Source organism: Gracilinanus agilis, chromosome 4 (assembly GCF_016433145.1).
Source record: "Gracilinanus agilis isolate LMUSP501 chromosome 4, AgileGrace, whole genome shotgun sequence".
In the NCBI taxonomy this organism is placed as follows: Eukaryota; Metazoa; Chordata; class Mammalia; order Didelphimorphia; family Didelphidae; genus Gracilinanus; species Gracilinanus agilis.
Window position 1 is genome coordinate 32,926,506 of NC_058133.1, and position 9,396 is coordinate 32,935,901.

A 9,396-nucleotide genomic window follows, 5' to 3' on the forward strand; every position below is an offset into this window, starting at 1 on the left:
ACCTTGGATTTCCTCTCTACATTTCTTCTGATATTCTTGGTTCATGGCCAGGCAGTTTAGGGTCCAAGAGAATGTAGCAGCTAAGGTGTCTTGTCCCACAAACATGAATGTCTTTATCTCACTTTTTAGTGTTTGTTTTGAGTGCCAGGGAAGTGCTATATGGAAGTGTCTAGCAGACTCCCTATTAACACATGGGGGCTTTGAGACTACATTACCCATGATTCCAATGGGTCTTAGGGTGTGAGGACATCAAAGGTCCCCAAACAGGGGGAGTTTAAATTCAGAGGAGGGGCCTAGAGAAGGCCCTTTGGTCTTCCTGAAGAGCTGGCTGGTGAGCGGAAGAGAGAATGGGCTCTGGCGGTAAAATTAAAAGATAGGCGTGGTCATATATATATTTTACCAACATGGCCATGGTTTTAATTAAACTGCTAATTTCTCTTATTATATCAGTCTTTATCATTTTTAATCTTAACAATTATGGCAACCATACGAAGTTTGGATTAAGAACTCTCAATTTTCCAGATAGCCTTTCAGAAACGATAGCCATGCTTTCTTTTTGGCCATCTTGCTCAGCTCTTTTGAGCAACTTTTTTAAAATGGAGACTGGTTTTCCTTGCCATGCTTTCCCTATAAGCAACAGCATGTTTTTGCCTCCCGTGGGACTCAGCCAGCCAGTCCAGCCCAAACCACCTTGGGAGGTCAGGCCAGCCGATTCTGGCTTTTGGCTTTAAAACCAAAATGCTGATGCCCTGCCTGTGCCTCTGCCGCCGCTTCTGACTCCTGACCTGGACTCCATTCCTGCCTGGCCCACCAGTGCACACAGCTGCCTCATGTTCCTGCCTGCCCTGTTTCTCTGCCAAATCTCGAGCCCGCTGGTGCAGACCATTTTTGTGGATCCAGAATCCTGAGATTTCCGAGGAGCGACCCCCCTCTCCCCCCGTCCTGACTTGCCGAGTGCTGCCATTTCAGCTTCAGCTCTGCCGCTAAAGATTTGGGAAGTATCCCCCTTTCTCCCTACTCTCTTATAGGGGACTCTTAACCTGAGAGGCCATTCTTGCCCTCCATGGGGAAACCCCCGCCCACGATTTCTACACGTGGAATTTTCTACAAAACTGACCTAAGCTTTTCTCTAGCCCCGAGCCCACAACCCGACCCCACGTGGACCTAGCATCTGAACCTTGAACTAGTGATTACTCTTCATCGGGCGCATGGCCTATTCAAACTTTCTTGGGATTAAGAACTGAACATCAGGGGAAGAAATTCACCCCGTACCTGCTTAGAACTTTGAACTTAAAAAACCCCTTAACTTTTAAAACCTCAGAACTCAGAGTTTTAAAGAGACTGTATCTTACTGTATTTTGCTAATTAGTTTTGTGAATTAATCTTGCTTATTTCGTTGATTTTCCTGTTGCACTGAATCATTTTAAGCTAATGAAGTTTCTATTTATGATTTTATTATATTTCCTAATTTACTTAAAGCTTACTTTATCAAAAACAATTCGGTTATATGTACCATTTGAACATCTTACACATTTTTAAAGTTGTAAATTGCCTTATGTATACTGGATTAATAAGAGCCTTTTATTTATAAGAGTCTTTTAAGTTTTATTCTGTCTTGGTAATTGTATAGAACTTTGGAAGTTTCCAGCCTTGAGATTTCAATTGTAATTTTTTTTAAATTTTTTTTTTTTAATTTTAAACCCTTTAACTTCTGTGTATTGACTTATAGGTGGAAGATTGGTAAGGGTGGGCAATGGGGGTCAAGTGACTTGCCCAGGGTCACACAGCTGGGAAGTGTCTGAGGCCGGATTTGAACCTAGGACCTCCCGTCTCCAGGCCTGGCTCTCAATGCACTGAGCTACCCAGCTGCCCTTTCAATTGTAATTTTACAAGAGGTCTTTTAACTTTTACTCTAGATCCTAAAGAATTGTTGTCTTAAAGGATAAGCTTTTATATATTTTATTATAAGAAAAATTATTGCATTAAATGGGTAGAAGCACGAAAATTTCCTACCTGGGATTTTTTTTAAAACAGGAAGCCAAGGAGCTCCTGTATATTCTTATCAGAAGGATCTAGAATTCTTGAGATAGTTTAGACCAGGGGATTTTTTAAAATATCAGATTTTGATATGAAAGCAATAACAGTTTGTTGAGAAACTCTTAGCCAAGATTTAAAAGTTGTAACAAGTATATGATTTTTTAAACATCATTGTTTATTGTTTTAAAATGTGTTATTGGAAATTATGGTACTCTATTTGAATGTGTATTGTGAATCTGCTATTACACTCATAGAAAATCTCATTTTTGGGTAACAAAACCCTTCAATAATTCTAAGCTATATATATATATTTTTGATTTTTAAAACATTCTTTTTTTTTTAATTAGAACAATTGATTTTTCCTTTTTCTCATCTTGTACTGGAAGTACATATATTATCATTATTTATCCTTTTTTTAAATTTTACAGTGATATAAGCTTAATGCAAATACCTGAGGAGCCTATGGGACTGTGATTTAATGCCTTTCTGTCTGATTCCAGGAGAAGGGACACAAGAGCCGTTAATAGTGCTAAGAAAGCACAAGGTCAAAGAGACCTGACTGAGAATCTGCATGGATTGCAGGAGTTCTATGCCAATACTGAAGGGCTTGAAACTGGGGTTTGAGTTTTTTTGGAGTTCCAGTCTTTTTTAACATTTTAGAGGACGAGGATCCCCTTTAACTTAGATTCCTAGTAAAGCACCTAAGATTGGTTATTTATTGGCTCATTCCCTGAGAAGTTGAAGGCAAATCAGATCAGAGAGAGACATTTCCCTTAAGTCCTGGCCCTGAATGTGTAATAGCAAACTGCTTGCATCACTTTCATTGGGCCTTGATTTCAAAGGCCTGTTATAAGTTTATTTTCCTTACATTTTTTGCACATTTTACATTTCATTCACAAGTTAATTTTTTTCTTCTTTTTTCTTGAATTGTATTTTCTTTTTATTTTGCCAATTGATTTCATACAACCCCCGTGACTCAGCCAATGAGTGTTTACAAGGAACTAAATAAGGTTAAACTCTTTGTATTCTTATAGGAAAAGATGATTCATGTAATTCATCCATTCAGAAGTCTAGCATTATTCTGGGGTCATAGAGAGAATTTAATTAGACAGAGCGCCTGGGAGTGATTCTAGAATGTTTTGAAGATTTCAAAAGAAGAATGACAAAGGTGGAAGAGAAATATACTGGGAGGGAAGAAGGGAGAGAAAGAATGGGGAAAAATTCCCTCACATAAAGGGGATGTAAAAGTAGAAGTCTTTTATAAACAGAGGGGAATGAGAGGGAGTGGCCAACATTTGAATCTCTCTCTCTCTCTCTCTCTCTCTCTCTCTCTCTCCCTCTTCACCCCCTCTCTCTCTTCTCTCTCCCTCTCCCTCTTTTCCCTCTCCCTCTTCTCCCTCTCTCTCTTCTCTCTCTCCCTTTCCCTCTTCTCCCTCTCTCTCTCTCTTCTCTCTCTCCCTCCCTCCTCCCTCCCCACTTCCTCACACACACACACATTGTTTCTTCCATTCCCACTATCATTCTATGTCTCTTCTGCCTTTTGTGATTAAACTCTTTGGAAAGGGGTTACCCATAATAGATATCTCCACTTTCTTCTCACTCACCATAACCCCTTACAAGCTGCTTCTCAACTTTATTATTGCACTGAAACTGCTCTGATTTTCGGTGATTTCTTAATTGCCAAATCCAATGACCTTTTCTTAACGTTCTTTTTCCTTGCTCTTTCTGCAGTCTTTGGCATTGTCGACCAATTTCTCCTTCTCCTTGATATTTTCTTTAGGTTTCCAGAGCACCACTCTCTATTGGTTCTCTTTCTACATGTGTGACTACTCTTTCTCAGTCTGTCTTGCTGTCTCAGTCTGTCTTGTTGGATCCTCATCAAGAGGATCTTTAACCATAGGTGGTTCACAGGGTTCTCTCTTTGACGTTTACAGTTTGTGAGTGAGGAGTGGTATGGTCAGAACCAGGGTTTGGGAATATTATTTTGGTAGTTCTGTGGAGGATGGATTTTGGGCAGTAAAGTCTGGATGTAGGAAAACTGTTTGGGAGGTAAGAGGCTGTGACAGTCATTTGAGTAAAAAATAATGGAGTCCTAACTAGAGTGGAACACATGGGAATGGAGGGAAGGGGATGAATATGAAAGATCTTGTAGAGGTAAAATTAATAAGACTTGGTAACTAATTGGTCTTTGGGTGGGAGTGGGGCAATAACAAAGTGAGAAAACAGAAAGAGGCAAAGATAATGAATCTGAGTAACTGGGAGATTGGTGGTAGTCTCAGTGGGAATGCTGAAGCCTGAAGGAAGGACAAGTTTGGTGGAGGAGTAGGAAACAAGAAATTCAGGAGGAGCTAGGTGACTCAGTGGATTGAGAATCAGGCCTAAAGATGGGAGGTCCTGGGTTCAAATCTGTCCTCAGATATTTCCTAGTTGTGAGACTCTGGGCAAGTTAATTCCAAGGCAGAAGGTAAGGGTTAAAAAAAATTCTCTTCTAGATATGTTGAATTTGACATACCAATGATATATTCAATAGGGAAATCATAATTATTTGTGTATTTGTCCTTTTGATGCTCTTGTAAGCTCCTTGGGAACAGGGTTTACTGTTGTAATTCTCTTTGTGTCTTCCTTTGCCTCCAACTCAAGGTATAGAATATAGATGAATCTTGGATCTTTGTGAATAGAATTAATCTTATTGCTGTACTGAGACTTATTTTACTAAGGGGCTTATGCCAGAAGAAATGGGGCATCTACATTTGATGGTGGTGGGTGTTTCCAGGGCTTTTCCTATCCTTTGAGGAGATTAATCATTTCCAATGACACTGGGACATACTAAGGAGATCTGAAGAATTAAGGACGAATATTGGCATCCTCAGTCTAAGTGGTAGGAAAAAAAAAGTCAAATGAATGAGGAATCAGGATTGACTGTTTTGGACTCTCACCAGGTTATGGATTCTCCGTCTTCCAGAATACCTTGGATCTCTTCTCTACATTTCTTCTGATATTCTGGATTCATGGCCAGGCAGTATAAGATCCAGGACAATCCATTAGCAACGGTGTCTTGTCCCGCAAACCTGAATGTGCTTGTTTCATTTTCTAGTTCCTCATTTGAGAAGCCTTCTCCATCGTTACCCTAAAAAGATCAAGAGTCTTTATACAAGGCCAGCATTATGGATTCTTTCTATCTACCAATCATCAGAATGACTATAAGTAAAGTCATACCTTTAAAGGGAGGAGCCCTGAAGCTATAAGAGGCTATGGTTTGGGGACCCTCTTGACTTTCTGAGACTTGATAGTAATATTCTATCTAGGCTCCAAGACATGTCCATGCTCCATAATGTTCTTTCTCTCCCTTCTTCTATATTTTATACCCTATTTTATTTGATTTGGAGGCCCAACGCCTCCTAGAATAAACATGTCTTGTCATCATCTCTGGGTGAGACCTCAAACTTAGGTCATTTAGTCTAAGTGGCTTCATGCAGAGAACAACTTATTGATGATTTCTCCTCCCTCAGCTGTCCCAGAACATTTTGTCTTCACTAACCTAATGTCCTTATGCAATAATGAATATCATAATCACCTGCATTCTTTGCCTTAGTAAACTGTGAGTACCATGACAAGAATTGCATCTGAATTAGAATTATAATTTCCTAAATGGCTAGCATAGTATTTTATGTACAAGCACTTAAATGCTTTTATTTTTTAAGAAAATATTTTAAATCCTTACTTTCTTCTGTCTTAGATTTTTTTTTACTCAGTATCTATTCTAAGACAGAAGACTGGTAAGGGATAGACAATTAGAGTTAAGTGACTTGCCCAAAGTCTTCAGCTAGGAAATATCTGAGGCCAGATTTGAAATCAATTCTTTTAAATGAATTAATAAGTGAATGAGGTTCATAAAGAAAGGGGTGAAATTTGGTCGACTTTCCACACAAACACAATTGGGAATCTTCCTAGGATTCCCAGTTTACTATACAATCAGGTAGTCAGCAATTCAGGCTGCCAGACTGTTTTCTAATAGAATAAAAGTTTCTCAATGGCATGGAATTTTTCATTTTTGTTTGTGTCTCCAAGTGCCTAGACACATTAGGTATTTCATTTTGAAGTGTCAAAGGCTTACTTTGGCTTGGAAGAGAATGTCCAGGAAATTCAGGTACTTCTTTGGATCCTTGTCTTGTTCACACTGGTTCTTGAGGGATGCCCTCCTATCCTCGATGATCTCAGCTGTTTGGAGTTGGGGGGTGGGGGAGGAAGAACATATTTCTCTTACATGGAAGTCATGAATCCTGCGAGTGACAAAGACCCTGAGAGACATCTGTGAACCTGCTATGAGACTCAAGTGACTTTTCTATGTTGTTACCTGGCAGTGTCCCCCTCTCTATGACAATATAACCTAGTAAGCTGATACCCAAACCCTTGAAAGACATGTAGTTTTTATAGAAGAGAATTCCTGATTAGGCACAGGTTGGACTAAATGCTTTGGGTATGTTTCCCCTCTGGTTATGACACTATTAGTGCTGGAAATAAGCAAATTGGGAAGGAAAACAGGTTTTGGCATCACTCAGTACAGGCATGGTTCTAATGCCAACACTTAGTTCAGGTGCAGTGTTGGGATGAAGTGAGACACTTGCAAGTCACTCGACATTTAACAAAAGAGGTTTACTTGGCTGTCAAACAGCAAAGATACAGTGGCATTTAGCCATGGTATCTAGATGTATCCCCCTCACCCTTGTCTCTATCTGGAAATGCATCTGGTCAGTACATCATCCCTTCCCCCTTCCCCCATTGGGGTATGGTCACTCTTCTGGTCTGAGGAACTGACCAAGATCCAGGGGTCCCTTCTCCCTCTAGTGGAAGAGGGTGGGTGATGGAGCCTCCATTTGAGGAGGGAATGCAGGGCATTCACCTCATAATTGCCCTCTGACTATTTTCCTAGACTTCTGAATCTCTAGAAACTTATAATTCTGTAACATATTGTCACTTGGAATCCATAGCTCTCTTTAAGTCTAACTTTGGGGCCCATATCTTAAATGAGCTCCTTCATAATTCTCCCAATTTATTAATTTTCTCCATATGCAGAACCCAATGATTTTCTCTGTATTTTAATTACCTTGCATCTCCTGACCCTCACCCCTCTTTCCTAACAAGGTCTGCAAGGTCAGAAGCTATAACCCTTCCCTTCTTTGAACCCATAGGGACTGGTTTATAGAAGATATTTAAAACATTTTTGTATTGATTTGGATTGAGCATTCTAGCCAATCAAAGCATTATAAATCTACAACTAGAAGGACCTGAGAGGCTTCCTAGTTCAGTTTCCTCGTTTTGTAGTTGAGGAAGTCAAAACCTAGTGATGTTAAGTTTCTTTTCCAAGGTCATACAAATAGTTATAGTCAGAGGCAGGAACTGAATCCAAGTTCTATTTCTCCAGGAGCAGTGGTCTCTGCACATCTCAGAAAAATACCTATCTGCTTCTTCATTTCTTTGCAAAGAGTCTGAAACTCATGATAGTCAGAAGTCAGCCTGTAAATGAAGTCACTATGATAGAAGGAGGTTCCTATTCACTTGGAGAGGAGCTCTGAAATTTTGTTCATTTTCTGGAAACTGGTGATTAAGCTGAAAGAGAAGGAGGCATAATGTGTTACCAGAGGTAGAGTCATGGTCAGTATTTAGTCCTCATTTTTTTATGCTAATTGACACTGACTTTTTTCCTGCTTGTAATTCTGGAGATTGAAGAAACATTTCAAGTAAATGTCTGACACCATATAAGGGATGAAGTCACAGATGTCTATGGAACCATCCTCAGTTCTGAGTTTTTCCCATTTGTCCTGGATGAGGAAGATCTGTGTCATCATTGAGTCCATGAATCTTTCTTTGCTTACTTATTTGCACCTGGCATTGTGTTCTCCCTTCCTCCTTCCCTCCCTCTCTCCCTCTCTAACTTTTCCCCTCTCCCTCCCTCTTTTCCTCCCTCTCTCCCTTCCTCCCTTCCTCTCCCACTCTTTGTTTTCCTCTCTTTTTCTTCCTCCTTCTCCCTTCCCCTTCCCTTCCTCTATCCCCTCTCTCTGTCTCTCTGTGTCTGTCCTCATTTATTTCTGACTGTGTCTGTCTATCTCCCCTTTGGATTTGAATACTGGATCTGTAGCTTACTAGTCATATGATCATGGACAAATAATATTGTACTATTATAAATTTGCTATAACATATGAAAATATACTACATTTATTTATTTTGAATATAGTATACATTAAGTATTAATAAATATTATTTCAATAAAAACTTTATACTTGATCCTCAGACTACTTATTTATTACCTCTTTTGAAGATATAATATTTATTTGCTATCAGTTCATATTAGCTCAGTGAGGAAGATCCTAGATGTATTATTATCCCTGTACATCTGTAAATTAGGACTAATAACACCTCCAATATCTTGCTTACACGGTCTTGTGAGCCTCCAGTGAGACAAGGCACTATAAATATCACAGAGACTCAGAATTTGAAGGGAATGATTGATAAGATTCATTGCTGGACACAGATCAGATGCTTAGGTCCTCACAAGGCTCCAATTCTTGGTTGTTATTCAACATCTTGTGAAGATCTTGGGCATCCTTTTCCCTCACCAGCATCAGGTTGACTGAATTCCTCATTATGGGGATGAAGTCCTTCAGGATGTTGAAGTGGAAGGCTAAAGTCACTAGGCGCTGGTGGTAATGCCATTTCTCACCCTCTAAGTTCAGAAGACCATTTCCTTAAGATGACAATAGAGATTCTAACTGGGTTACACCAAGGACATCACTGCCCAGACTAAACAACAATGTCAAAATTTCTTTGGATTTTGTCCCTTTGTAGGTATTCTCCTCTCTACTTCTCATTCCCTTTATTATTTTTTTCTTTCCTTGTTAAAAGGGAAGGATAATCTTTTTTTCTAAGCATTTTAGATTTTAAGAATCCATTTACAATCAATCTGTTTAAATCCATATTGATGTCTACATCCATATTTGTGGCTATATCTATATCATCAATATTTATCTCTGAGTGTGTATGTCTGCTTATTTGTCATGGCTTTTATTATTGCTACATAAACCACTCATAATTTTTAAAATAATATTTTACTTTTTTATCCTATTACCTATAAAATAATTTTTTAACATGAGTTCCAAATTCTCTTCCTTCTTCTGATTCTTCCTTTGAATTCTCTCCTTCACTCCCAACATCCCTCCATCATCCCCTCCCTGAGATGGCAAGCAACCTCATATAGATTTTATATGTGCAATTAAATAAAACATTTTCCCATATTAGTCACTAGGAAGGAAGGAAGGAAGGAAGGAAAGAAGGAAGGAAGGGAAGGGAAGGGAAGGGGAGGGG

The 9,396-nt window shown here is 39.2% G+C and overlaps 1 pseudogene; it reads right to left on the reverse strand.

The window, feature by feature from the left end:
* Window positions 1–4,969: 4,969 nt before the first annotated feature.
* LOC123247376 lies at window positions 4,970–7,883 on the reverse strand (annotated as a pseudogene).
* Between the last annotated feature and the right edge of the window lie 1,513 nt (window positions 7,884–9,396).